The following is a 14,658-nucleotide window of genomic DNA, read 5'->3' on the forward strand; positions in this document are numbered from 1 at the left end:
GAACCTCAAAGAATCGAGGCCCCTCAACTGAGTAGAGCGATCAATTTCAGGCATGCACCCCGAAGAGAAGAGGTACCTCAACTGAAATAAACTAAAGATAAGAAAAGTTTTGAGATGAAAAAAGAGAAATTGAGAGAGAACGAAAAATGGAGTGCGACACTAGCGTTTGGGAATAATGACGGAAACAAAAATAAGAATCATCGAAACTTTGGACAGGGAGTAAAAAAAGAGAGTGCATGTAACAAATATTGGGAGGGTTATCAAATTTGGAATGGGGTGCATGTTACCTAAGATTGAGATGCGTAAAGGAGGGTGCCTTTATCAAGTACAAAGGTATTCAATATTAGACTAATGAAAGGAGTTTTTTGAAACAGAAGAGAGGTATTAGTTTTCACATGATGTGACTTGTCTTGGAAAGATCATCATTGCTAGACTTGATGCTACCTCAATTTGAAAATACAAATACCTTTGCCCTTTGGAATGGAAAATCGTGCAAGATGCCAAGATCATCTGAGTGAGATATTCAAAGAAGGTTATTCTCCTTTTCAAATGGCTGTGGGATGTCAACAAAATGGTGTTGGGTATGGTTGGCAAGAGGGAAGTCTTGTTTGCGACCCGAAGGCAATAGGACGGGTATAGCCTCCTCCAATGGTGGCAAGACCAAACATGGTGATGAGACAAACAATCCAAACATGGCCAACGGCATTGGGAAGAAAATCCTCCATACGAGATTCTGATATGTAAGCAGAAGCCATCATACATGATTTTGGATATTAAAAAAAAGGAGAACAAATCGAGAGGGACAATGGAGGAAAAATCCGAATCAGAGTTGCGGGCAGATGGCTAGCTTGTGATGGAGATTGATGGCTGTAGTGCCCGGCGGACGGCCGATGTAGCCGTCCGCCGGAAATCAGAATTGCAGAAATTTTAATCAAGGCCGGATCGGCTGCTCTGATACCATGACAAAATTAGGAGAAGATTTCACTAATTCATGGATGATTTACAATAGAGCTCAAGGTGTGCTTTTATTGAGCACATACATGATAAACATGGAAAGAGATCAAGTAGATTATGGAAAGAGATAATGATGAAATATTCTAATCTAATATACTTACTAATTAAATCTAGCTGCCTATTCTAGTGGGTTGCCTCATTAACCAACTTGCCTAATCTCCCACAAGAAGATCTAACGGTGAGATCTACACCTAATCCAACGGTGGATCTCACATATTCTAACACAATTAAAATCAGCTTCCAAATCAACATAAAAATGATCAAATAATAAATAAACTATTACAATTCTCAATTAACCAAAGCTTGTTATATGTAACAACTTCTAGAAAGGATGAAGGGTCTGTTCCTTGGATTTTGAAAAGAAGGAGCGGCTTTGGGCTCTGTTCGTTTTGAATTTTGAGAACAAAGTGCCTAGGACTCAAATCAGGTTTGGACCTTCTAGTTTACTCCCATATGGTTCTCAAATTCGAAAACGAACATGGCTTGCTTGTTCTACTCCCAATGAGTTTAGAGAGCAAAGGAGTGATATGGGTTGAGAATGAGAGAGAGAGAGTGAGAGCATACCTTTGGGCCTTTGGCAACTTGCGCAAAAAGGGATAAAAAATGTTGAGATGGATACGAGAGAGACCTAAATCATAAAAAAAATGCAATTTAAAAACCTTAAATTTAAATTATGAGATTAATTTAACCTGTTAATCGGGATGAAGCCGAAAGGGCAAGGTACAATATATAGAGAGGGAGTTAAAAGGGGGAGGGGAATCATTGAATCCTAATCTTTAGACATAAATTAATAGAATAATTAGCATGTAAAACCGTTTATTAACTATCGTGTAAAGGGATTCTATCGTGTAAACCGGTTGCAATAGTGTAAAACGGTATATTAAGCATCGTGTAAAACGGGATGCAGTGAATCTGCAAGATATTAATGCTGATTTTAAGGGATATTCTTTAAATTGGGTTTAATTGGGCACGAAAGGAAGTAATAACGTGGTGGGATACGAAAAGTCAGGAGAGACGTGGGGTGTATCTGCTAATTTAAAGGGGTGTTACTGCCCATTTAATTTAATCGATACGTAGAAGAAAGAGAAAGAAAAGTATTTTTTTATTAAAGTTTTGAAGATTTAATAGGAGATTTAACAGCTTCCTTATTGGAGATTTATTTGGTGAGAGAGATTTATGAGAGGGAAAGAGATATTATAGGAGATTTAATAGCTTTAAAATAGCTATATATGAGAGAACATTTCCTACACACTTGTGTAGGTAACTTACCATCACACTACCTTAAAATACAGTAGGGGCCCACATTGTTTGGGTGATCCAAACCATTCATTTGAATGGTCCTCACATAGACAGGGTGTCCACAAAAAATCAGATCCATAGGATCATCCTAACCATTCAAACTATGGAGGCAAAAAATGGACTAATTTGTGAAGGTTTATACACGTCCATTTTACCTCCACAAATCGTAGGGTTGGGATGTTCCTATGGATCTGATTTTTTGTGGACACCCTATCTATGTGAGGACCATTCAAATGAATTGTTTGGATCACCCAAACAATGTGGGCCCCCACTGTATTTCAAGGCAGTGTGTAGGTAACTTACCTACACAAGTGTGTAGGAAATGTTCTCACATATATATATATATATATATATATATATATATATATATATATATATATATATATATATATATGTATATGTGTGTGATTGGCCCTCCTTTTCTGACCTCAACTTGCAGGCGACCGTTTCCTATGCTTGATAGGTGCAATTTTTGTTCATGTATCTGATGAACGGTCTTGATGGGTCAAATACAATTTTGAATTCCAAACTCATTTCTCAATCTTACGTTAAAAAGATCATGTACATGCTAAAAGATGCTTTTATCGATCCTGACCGTTGATCTATAGTGCAGTTCTGATCACCATACACGTGCCATCAACTGCCATTCATTGTATGGCCGGGAATGTATTTTCCAGATATGGTTTGGCGAATATTTCCTTGATTTTATTTTTTATAAGTGAAATCCTCTTTATGAAGTCATGCTATGAATAACGAAGTAAAAGGCAAGGAAAGTTTGAGTTCTTAGTTTTAGCAATGTTGTCTAAGATCCTACTGTTGTTTGTTCTCTTCAACCTTGCAGCCTCAGAAGGCCAGGACGATGATTTCACCTACAATGGATTCTTCAGTTCTAACTTGACCCTGAAAGGGATAGCAGAGATAACACCCGATGGCCTCTTGAGGCTAACAAACGATACCCAGCAAGAGATAGGCCATGCCTTCTATTCCATTCCTCTCAACTCGAACAACACCTCAAATGGTAATGTTTTCTCTTTCTCTACCACTTTCGTCTTCGCAATTCTCCATGAAGATCCCATTTTGAGCGGCCACGGGATTGTCTTTCTCATCGCTCCGTCAGAAGAGCTCCCCGGAGCTCTACCCAGCCAATATCTAGGCCTCTTCAATACTACCAACAATGGAAATTCTTCTAATCATGTCTTTGGAGTTGAGCTTGACACAATCGAAAGCACGGAATTCGGGGACATAATGACAATCAAGTGGGTATTGATATAAACAGCTTGGGATCAACTCTATCCTCTCCAGCAGGTTATAACTCTAGTGAAAATGGGGGATTTCAAAACCTTTCCCTTAAAAGTGGAGATGCAATGCAGGTCTGGATATAATATGATGGGGTCCGAAAACAACTTAACATAATACTATCCCCTATCGATGTACCTAAACCCGTCATTCCTCTCTTGTCTTTGCCTTTCGATCTTTCGACTGTGATCAAAGATCCCATGTATGTCGGATTCTCGTCATTCCTCTCTTGTCTTTGCCTTTCGATCTTTCGACTGTGATCAAAGATCCCATGTATGTCGGATTCTCGTCTTCTACGGGGTCAATGCTAACATCTCATTATGTTTTGGGATGGTGCTTTAAGTTGAATGGGGAAGCTAATGCACTCAATCTTTCGAGCCTTCCACCGCTTCCTCACATTGGATCGTCTGTTTGGAAACGAAGAGCTTTGAGAATTGGGTTGCCCATAATCTCTGTACTTCTTTTCATAATGACCCTATTTAGTGCAATCTTTGCATATCGAAGGAGGAAGAAATTTGCAGAAATACTCGAGGATTGGGAACTCCAATATGGTCCTCATAGGTTCTTCTATAAGGATCTATTCATAGCCACAAAGGGCTTCAGAGAGAAAGAGCTTGTGGGTGTTGGAGGTTTCGGTATGGTGTATCGAGCGGTGTTACCAAATACCAACATCGAAAGTCGAAGCGGTGAAGAGAATTTCTCACGAATCCAGACAAGGAATGAGGGAATTCATTGCCGAGATTGCGAGCATCGGCCGGATTCGGCATCCGAAGTTGGTAAGACTCCAAGGTTATTGCCGCCGTAAAGGAGAGCTGCTCTTGGTTTATAATTTCATTCCAAATAGTAGTTTGAACAAGTTGTTATTTGATGAGCCAAAGATTTTGCATATTTGGAATCAAAGATTTCGAATTATCAAAGATGTAGCTGAAGGGGTGCTTTTTTTGCATGAAGGATGGGTTCAAGTAGTCCTACACAGAGATATCAAGGCCAGCAATGTGTTACTAGACAATGAATTGAATGCGAAATTAGGAGATTTTGGCCTTGCAAGATTGTATGATCATGGAAGTGATCCTCAAACAACCCATATGGTGGGGACTTTTGGGTATCTTGCACCCGAGTTGTCTAGAATTGGCAAGGCAACTGCAAGTACCGATGTGTTTGCTTTTGGGGCTTTTATGCTTGAGGTTGCTGGTGGGCGGAGGCCGATAGAAGGAAAGGTGCCACCTGAGAAGGTTCTCTTGGTGGATTGGGTGCAAGAATGTGAGAGAAGAGGGGCGATTTTAGAGGCCACGGATCCGAAATTAGGAGAGGATTATGTGGTGGAGGAAATGGAGATGGTACTAAAGCTTGCTTTGCTTTGCTCTCAACCTTTTCCGGAAAATAGGCCTAGCATGAGGCAAGTAGTGCAGTTTTTGGAAGGCCAAGCTCCTTTTCCCTATAGATCAGATGGAATTGGGGCCAATGTTATAGCAGTGGAACAGGAATAAGGGTCTTATCCTACTACGGATTCGGAGTCGCCATTCACCAGAGGTGGAGGCCGCTGATTCAGACAAATTGGTAGAGCTAATGAACTTTGTATATGATCACCGAAGTTCTTCGTTTTAGATTGCAACAAGGGATTGTCATTACGAAACCGATTATTGGACTTAAAATTAAAAGTAATTTTGAGTCCAATAATACGTTTGTGATTGATAATCGGTTGTCATAATCTAAAACGAACATGGGCGGCTTTAAGTACAATGCCTTGTTTTGAATTCACTTCGTTGTAAATGGTGTTTTTTTTTTCTATGGTGTAACAAAGATATCCATATAGAGTGATTTTATCATGAGTACTGACTTGTCTCATTTTGATAATTTATTTTGATCCAATGTGAAAAAGACTCCACGATGATTGTATAGGGGCTTCAGTTGCTTCGACTTTATACAGCTAAATGCATGTTTCTTCCTATTCATGCAGAAATCTTCATTTAAGGCCATGTGTGACTGCCAGGAAAAAAATTAGTGTGTCCAAGTGGTAAGAGAGGGGTTTTGAGGGTGGGAGAAGGAAAGATTTGAGAGAGCACCTATGAGTTGAGGGTGAAATATGGCTAAAAAATCAGGAAAAAGTCGATCAGACTTTGGGTGGAGTTTTTGGTTTCTTGGTTTTTCAAGCTTTTCTTGCCCTCTCCCCATTCCCTCTTGTATCTGTCCCTCTCCAACTGTTCCTCACCATTGGATAAGAAAATATTCTTGGGAAAAAAAATCATGTCTGAGGGTTTGTTTGGATCTATGGAAAAGCTAGTATGGAAAAGAATATTTTCCAGGAAAGTTTTTGTTGGAAAAATCCATATCTTAAGAAGCCTAAATATTATGGTTCTTAAGATTGTTGGATATAATGGACGGATCGGATTTCTACAGATCTTATAAACAAATATTGAAGAAATGATATATAGCTTAATTGAACCCAAAAACAGATAGTCGAAGTCAAAACAAGTTTTTCAAACCTAAAACAGGTTACTTGAACCGAAAACATGTTACTCGACCTCAAAATAGTGCAACTCGTAGCCAAAAATCCATGTACTGTAAATCAAACCATAATTGAAATAAAACATGGAAAAACATATTGCACTTATCTCCTTTGATGAAAACCGTTTGGAAAAATTAGATTTGAAGAGAGAAAGCTGAGTCATGCCACTAGTCACTCTCCTTAAGAATCGTATCCGGCCCCTACCAGTGCAACCGGGATCCGCGAACCGATGCTCTAAGATAAAACAGCCAAAGTTGACTCCAGTCCACGTGCACTCGCTGACTGGTCCACCCAGAACCACCTTAGAACTGTGCTCAGACACGGAAAGGACAGAAGGAAGGACATGAAGCAAAACCAGAAAACATAACCCTTTTTCTATGTAAACCTCTTTCTTTTTCTGTTGGCAAAAGCCACCCCAAACGTAGACCCCAAAAACTCTTAGCCTTACCCAAATCGTACTCTCTTCTCCTTTTTATGGACACCAAAGTGTCTGTTGGAAAGAGCCACTATTTATGGGTATTAATGTTGAGAAAAGCTACCATTAAGAGCCTTGAACGTTTATCTTCCAACATTCATATTTGTGACAGTTGGAGATGAAACGGTTTTGCAACTTTAATAGGTGTTATTATAATAACCGTTTGGGGTGCCATTAAAAAAAACGTTCAGCAATAATGGGGTAAAATGGAAACCGTTTTGGGCATTAAAAAGATCTTTTTTTCATTTAAACCCAAAAAAGCACTCAAAAGTCACTAGCTTTTGAAATAAGAGGGAAACCAAATTTTGAATTTTTCCTTCTAAATTTTAAACACAAGGCAAAAGTACTTTTGAGTTTTCAAATTCTATAAAATTTCCAACAGTTTTTTATGAGTTTTTTCTTTTGGATTTTTTCTACAATTTGGTAAGGGTGGCTTGATCAGTGCAACTCTTTACAATATTTTCTAGAAGATCTTCTCCCATAGTGCACGTCCATGCCAAAGTCCAAACAATCTCTTATATCACGTATCGGGATAAACCAGCTGAGGAGAAAACAGTTTTTTTTTTCTTTTTTGGATCGGTAAGCTGGGGTTAGGCGGACCTCTACCAGTATATTAACTAAAGAAAGATGATACAATAAAAGAAACAAGGCCACTCCCCAATCTTTAGAACAATGCCTAAGGAAGGGGGGAAATGCCCAAGGACATGATATCCTTGAAATAAAATCTCAAAACAAGCAAGAGAGAAGAGAATACGCATGATCTCTAGAGTCAGTCCCCATACTCATGTGAATTTAAGACCCTAGTGATCCAAGTGGTGTTTCATCTTCTGGCTAAACTTCCTCGCTCTCTGGCTCTTCCTCAACTTGTGAACCTTTGTGGTTTCCGTTTTTCTTTGATGGAGGAGTTTCGTTTTCTTCTGTTGGGGGTGTTCTTCACCTGCTTCCTATTCTTCTTCACCAGCATTAGATTTATTTGACTCGGGGGCCTCTATGTCAGAGTCACAGGTTGGGTCATCTTCAGCTTCCGAGTGAAGGACAGAGTAGGGGTTCTTAGTTTGGATGCCTGGGGGGATGGTTTCTTCAGGAAGGGTAGGAGGCAGGGAGCTTTGCTGAGTGACATGGGGATGCACAAGGGGCAGGGCATCAGGATTGGAGGGGTTGGATGTATCCTTTATGAATTGATCCTCCACCGGGTTTTTAACCAGACGCCATTCTTTCTTTGATATCTTCTCTGGTTCTTTTATATGGCAGTTTGAGGTCTGATGGCTAAAAGTTTTGCTAAGGGAGCAAGAAGAGGGTTTCCAGTCATAGAGTATCTCTTGCTCAATGGTGCCTGATGGAGTGGTGAGGTCAATGGAGTCTGGGAGGTTGCTCCTGCTTCAATCTCAACACAAAGTCTTGCATAAGTAAGCCGAGTGCCTTCTGCTGTCTGACAATCCATGTACATTGGGATGCCTATCCCACTCATAAGTAAGCAGAGTGCCTTCTGCTGTCTGACTATCCATGTACGTTGGGATGCCTATCCCACTAGCAATTTTGCTAACGTTATTTGGAGTCCAGAATTTTAAGTGGAGGTCTGGCAAGCGGATCCACACAGGAACAGTGAATAGATTAAGCTTGTCAAGGGCGGTATCTGGAGTCCACCTACGAAGAGGCGGCCGCGATAATAGTTTGAATTTGATTCAAGGATGGTGGAGCAATCTTCAGGGCTCGAAATTTTGAAGAGGTAGAAACCATTATGAAGAGTAAAGATTTCCAGGTTTCCTCTCAGGTTCCACTTCTTTAGAAGGTTCTCTCTTAGCGTCATGAAGTAAGGTCCACGACCAAGAAAGTAACCAATCAAGCAATTTTTCCAGCGATTCCCAGCGCCCATGATGTCCTCCTCTTCAAAAATTATGTTTGGCTTGATACCAGTCTCCATAAACTTCTCTCTTCTATGGAGACATTTAAAGGTTTTCGGATCCTTCCTAAAACCTCTCCCCCTAGTTAAGACAAATGCACAATCTAGAAGACAACGATTTGAGCTCCTAAAAGTTCTCCCCCAAAACGTCATCAACTCTGAGAAATTCCTAACTATTTTTCAATTAAGAGAATCACGTAACCGCAAGATCTAATCTATTTATTAACTTTTAAACACAACCTTCTACATATTCTCTCACTCTAAATAATAATCAATTAGAAAGCCTGTCTTCCTATTGGCTAAAATTCAATGACAAGAATACCCAATTAGGTTGAAATTCAATGACAAGAATACCCAATTAGGTTGAAGTGAGTGTGGGAAAGCTTAGACTTTCTCTAAGAGGAGACGCATAATTTTATTTAAAGGGTGTTGAGTAGTCAAATAAAAAAGAAGCATTCTTCTGTTCTTACTAAAAACCAGAAGACTTCTCCTACTCTTTTTTGCTTTGTTTTGTTTTATCAGTTTGTATTTGAAGGTGTGAATGTATATTGGCTAAGTCTTTATTTTAATTTTTTTAGTTCTTATCACTTAAAGGTAGCTCATTTGGACCGGTAACTTATTAGACCTAAGTCACAAATAAAATAATAATAATTCTTTTGTTCCTCCTAAAAACAAAAAGCCCTCTCCTATGATTTTCTATTTTGTTGGTTCCTCTATTAAAATCAGCAAATTCAAATTCGCAAAAAGAGCTCCTAATTAAAGATTCAACAAGCTCATCACTCATCAGGAAATTTTGTAAAATAGTGTAAAATGAAGAGTGCTGTCATCATAAAAATATGGTATTATATAAATATCGCAACTATTTACTCTTCCCATGTTATGATGCTGACGTATAGCTGTAAAAGATGATATTTTGATTCACTTATAGAATACAAGTGAAAAATATTTGAATGACTTTTTGAATTGCTTGCAGGATGTCAGCCATGTTTACCAAGATCTTACTGTTTCTCATCCTCATCAAAGTTTCAGCTTCTAACAATGATGTTTACATCCACAGATCTAAGCTTCGACGGCATAGCAGGAATCACCCCCAACGGCCTCTTGCAGCTAACCAACAATACAAAGGAATGCAAGGGTCATGCCTTTTACTCCATTCCTCTTCAATTTAAGGATTCTACCAATGGTACCTTTACTCCTTTTCTACTACTTTCGTCTTTGCAATTGGCTCCCAGTATACTGATTTCAGCCACGGGATGGCCTTCGTCATCGCCCCCTCGAGAGGGCTCCCTGGAGCTCTAGCTAGCACATATATAGGTCTCTTCATTTTCTTGCCGTTGAGTTTGATACCATCCAGGACCCACAATTTGGGAATATTGACGATGACCATGTCGGAATTGATATCAACAGCTTAAATTCTTCTAATTCGGCCCATGCAGCTTGTTATACTAATGAAAATGGTGGGATTATGAACTTAAGGCTTCTAAGTGGAGAACCAATGCAGGTTTGGGTTGAGTACAATGGTAGTGATGAGAAACTTGATGTCACAATATCTCCAGTTAAGACACCAAAGCCTAATTGCCCTCTCTTGTCTTCGATGGTTAGTCTTTCATCGGTATTGTTAGAAATATGTACCTGGGTTTTTCTTTTTCGACATGATTGATACTAACATCAAATTATGTTCTGGGATGTAGCTTTCAGATGAATGGGAAAGCTCAAGACCTCGATTTTCATGCCTTCCTAAACTTCCTCGTAGAGGTCCCAAGATGAAATCAAAACTATTGACAGTTGGACTACCCACAATTACTTCAATTTTCATGTTGGTGACTGTCACAAGTGTTTTTTTTGTGAGAAGGAAGATCAAATTCGCAGGGATAATCGAGGATTGGGAGTACGAGTATGGGCCTCAAAGGTCCTCCTACAAGGATCTATTCATAGCCACCAAAGGCTTTAGAGACACAGAGCTTCTGGGCATAGGAGGTTTTGGTAGGGTGTACAAAGGGGTGTTACCATCCTCCAAAGTCGAAGTTGCTGTGAAGAAAGTGTAATACCCGGCCCCGCCATAAGAAAACCCCTATTTTCTAATGGTGTCTTTATCAAAACTCGAGTATAAAAATTTTATCGCTTGTGGAGAGTGCCAATATCAAAATTTAGTTTGAATTGTTTTAAATTTGAAGGGGGTGTACTTATCAAATGGGAATACGATGTTTATAGCATGTAGCTAATTAAATTGTGAAGTGTTGATAGCACAAAGTGTAAAGGCGTTAAATTACATGGGGCCTTGAAGGGTGATGTTTGAAATAGCAATTTTCCTGGCTCTTTCTCCAAGCTAATAAAATTACTTTGTGTATTCTTTTTCCTTTAATTTTTGCTACCTCAAGATGCAAAAAAATTGGGCAGATTGCTGTACCGTTCATTCATTCTCCCCTATTTCTTTTTTTTTGATAGGCCTCCCCTATTTCTTCTCATAGTAGGAGAATTGGTTAGTAAAACAAATTGGAGACTTTCCCTTTAATTGATATAGCTCGTATGAAATTTAGAGAATTAGCATAGAATTTATTAATCTTAAGAGTGATACGTGCTCCTCTTAGACTCTCGGAAACGTGCGCAAGAAATTTGGAAACGTGAGTTCCCTGGAAGTAGTTTGTGGTAGCTTTAGCAAGTGTACTCATTGTAAAATATCATCTGGATAGTTACTTAGTTACCCATTTAAAAACACCCAGAACGTTTCTCCTTGGCCTTGGTCAATGTTGAACGGCATCACACCTTTGGGGGCAGTAGCCTGATCAAAATTTGGAAGTCATCACTCTTCAAAGGAATGAGATTTGGTGAGAATAAAAGAGTACTCCTTGTTATGGCAGTCAGATACACAACAAAGAAAAGTTAAATAGGACTTTGAGTTGGGTTCGTTTATACATCAGGAATATTTATCTTTCACCTCTAATGAGGAAGGTAAGCCTCTTCTATATGATTTGATCAAGAAATGGAAAAGGAGAGCTATGGTCAATGGAAGAGAAGTAAGCTTGAAGACCGAAGATCACGATCCAAGGTTAGATCTCCATCTTATGATGATTTCTTAATTCTTGAAAATCCTAGAATATAATTTAATCAATTCAACGATGTGTTTCGTTAGAGATTACGTGTTTGGATGAAACCCAAATTCGTGTTCGAACTCCTGAATATGTTGGAGAATTTGAGGGTACTGTTGGTGATAAAAACAGAAACTGTTGTTTCAAGGCGTGATATCACTTTCCTTAAGACAAGATTCGCCCCCACCAGTAGTGTGCAAAAGGGGATCCACGAATTGCCTCGAAGATACAATGAAGCCTAGTAGGGAAGCCCTACTAATGTTTGATGACGCCTCGCACTAGCAGAAACAAACCCAAAATGCCCTTCCGAAATTTCAAGCCTTAGAGAAATTTCTAGATACTGTTTCTGTAGAAGAACAGTATCTAGAACAGTAAATAAAAAGGAAAATAGTATGTAGAAATACTTGGGGATCAGATAGAAGTGTAGAAGAGAGTTTAAAGTCTGTCAGAATTGCCAATTCGTTTCTATAATGAAATAACCGAATTCTGCACATTTTATAGACCACCTGATGTCTTTTCTGTGTGAAAATGCGCCTAAAAAAAAGTGTCGATAAAGCGTCACTATGCGCCCTATAGCCCATGCCGCGCGCGGGTGCGAACTGTGCGTTGCACCGTCCTGCGGGTCCAACCATGAGTTCCACCCAATGTGTAATCAAACAAGTAATAGAGAAGTGTAGTGCTTTATAAGCCCTTCTCTTTCCTTTCTCTCATTCAGTACGGGACTATCTTTTCAACTACACTTCTACATCCTTTTGTAAAAAGCAAATCTTTCCCAGAAAATATTTTCTTTTTCCCAAATGCTTTTGATAAAACATTTTCCAAAATACTAAAACATATAAAATACATGATTTTGAAAAACCAAAATCACTAACAATCCCCCACCTTTTTCAAAATCAAAGAAAATTTTCTCTTCAGGCTTGAAAATCTTATGCATAGATGAAGGTATCTCTCGATTTGAGCCTTCACTTAGTGAAGACACATCAAAGTTAACCAGAATTGAATAGTAGACGTATCTTTGAACTAACTATTCTATTTGGTTAACCGGACATGTCTCACACACAAGATTTCACATCTTTGGGCAGTTTCTAAAAAAAACTGACAGATGTATTGGCCTTGTGTCTATATCTTGGTTTCATGAGTGCTCTAGAGACTAGCCAGGTCTCATAGGAAGCGGCACCACTCCCACACTCACAGAGGTAGGCTTATCAAGAGTGCCCCTGTAACTAAAACACTCAAACACTATGTTATAAGCCTATTAAGAGTTTAAATACTCAGCCTTCTCCTTTTAAACATTACAGGTACCAAGCACTTTACGTTGGATGGCGAATAATACAGATTATAGTGCTTGCAATCACTCCATATGATGTACTTGGACTCATTGAACTCAAGACTTGATGTTTATTCAAGTGTTGATTTGAGGTTCCATCATTGCTGACTATTGGTTAATGGCTTTAACCCCATGCCTAATGATGTTTTACACACCAGATCTCTTGCAAGAGCTTTGGTGAATGGATCGGCCAAATTTTGGCTCGATCTCACAAAATCAATAGTTACTACTCCATTAGTAAGTAACTCTCCTACAGTACTATGTCTAAATCCTATATGTCTGGATTTACCATTATAAACATAATTATATGCCCTTGATAGTGTGGCCTGACTATCACAATGGACATAAATCGATGGCATTGGTTTAGGCCATAATGGAATTTCCAATAACAAATTCTGAAGCCATTCTGCCTCTTTACAACATGCTGCCAGAGCTATAAACTCTGCTTCCATAGTTGAAGTTGTTATGCATGTCTGTTTCTTAGAGGCCCAGGAGACTGCTCCCCCACCAAAGGTGAAAATCCACCCAGTGGTTGATAAATGGTCTATACGCTCAGTTATCCAACTAGCATCAGTGTATCCTTCTATTACAGTTGGATACCCACTATAACATAAACCATAGTCTATAGTTTTCTGTAAATATTCTAAAACTCTATAGACTGCATTCCAATGAGAAAAACTAGGATTACTGGTAAACCTACTAAGTTTACCTACAGCAAATGCTATGTCTGGCCTAGTACAAGACATAGCATACATAAGACTACCAATTACACTAGCATACCCTAGTTGAGAAATAGTCCTACCAGAATTAAGATACAACTTCGTATTTTGGTCAAAAGATGTTGAAATGAGTGAACATTCAAAATGGTTAAACTTTTTGAGAACCTTCTCAATATAATGTGATTGGGTTAGAATAAGACCATTATCCTGTCTTATGATTCTAATACCCAAAATCACATCAGCTTCACCCATATCTTTCATATCAAAGTTTTGAGAAAGAAATGATTTAGTATTTTGAATGCTTTCAATATCGGTACTAAATATTAACATGTCATCAACATATAGACAAATAACAACACCTTTGTCACCCTTAAAGTTACTATACACACATTTATCTGACTCATGAATCCTATAACCATTTGACACTAAGACTTTATCAAATCTTTCATGCCATTGTTTAGGGGCTTGCTTAAGGCCATACAAAGATTTGATAAGCTTACATACTTTATGCTCTTGGCCTGGTAGAATAAATCCTTCAGGTTGTTCCATATACAATTCTTCATCAAGTTCACCATTTAAGAATGCGATTTTAACATCCATCTGGTGAATGTGAAGTTTGTATATGGAAGCTAGAGCAATCAACACTCTAATGGTACAAATCTTAGCAACTGGTGCATATGTGTCAAAGTAATCAATACCGGGTTTTTGAGTAAACCCTTTGGCAACTAACCTTGCCTTAAACTTTTCTATAGTCCCATCTACTTTACTCTTCTTCTTGAAAATCCATTTACATCCTATAGGTTTAGACCCAGGTGGTAGATCAACCAAAATTCAAGTTTTATTACCCATGATAGAATCCATTTCGTCATTAATTGCTTCTTTTCAAAAGGCAGCATCTTGTGACTTTATGGCTACTCCATAGGTTTGAGGGTCACTTTCTATGCTTAAGTTTAACAAGACAGAACCTTGGAGTTTTTCTCTTGTCCCTTCTACCAGGTAGGTTACAAAGTCAGGGCCAAAACTCCTATCCCTTCTA

At 38.7% G+C, this 14,658-nt stretch overlaps 2 pseudogenes; both read left to right on the plus strand.

The window, feature by feature from the left end:
• Positions 1 to 3,108: 3,108 nt before the first annotated feature.
• Positions 3,109 to 5,096, plus strand: LOC143878836 (L-type lectin-domain containing receptor kinase IV.2 pseudogene; annotated as a pseudogene).
• A 2,997-nt stretch (positions 5,097 to 8,093) lies between these two features.
• Positions 8,094 to 10,535, plus strand: LOC143878837 (L-type lectin-domain containing receptor kinase SIT2 pseudogene; annotated as a pseudogene).
• The last annotated feature ends 4,123 nt before the right edge of the window (positions 10,536 to 14,658 follow it).

Source organism: Tasmannia lanceolata, unplaced genomic scaffold (genome assembly GCF_043159265.1).
Source record: "Tasmannia lanceolata isolate RefF3 unplaced genomic scaffold, GAP_Taslan_0.1 ptg000006l, whole genome shotgun sequence".
In the NCBI taxonomy this organism is placed as follows: domain Eukaryota; kingdom Viridiplantae; phylum Streptophyta; class Magnoliopsida; order Canellales; family Winteraceae; genus Tasmannia; species Tasmannia lanceolata.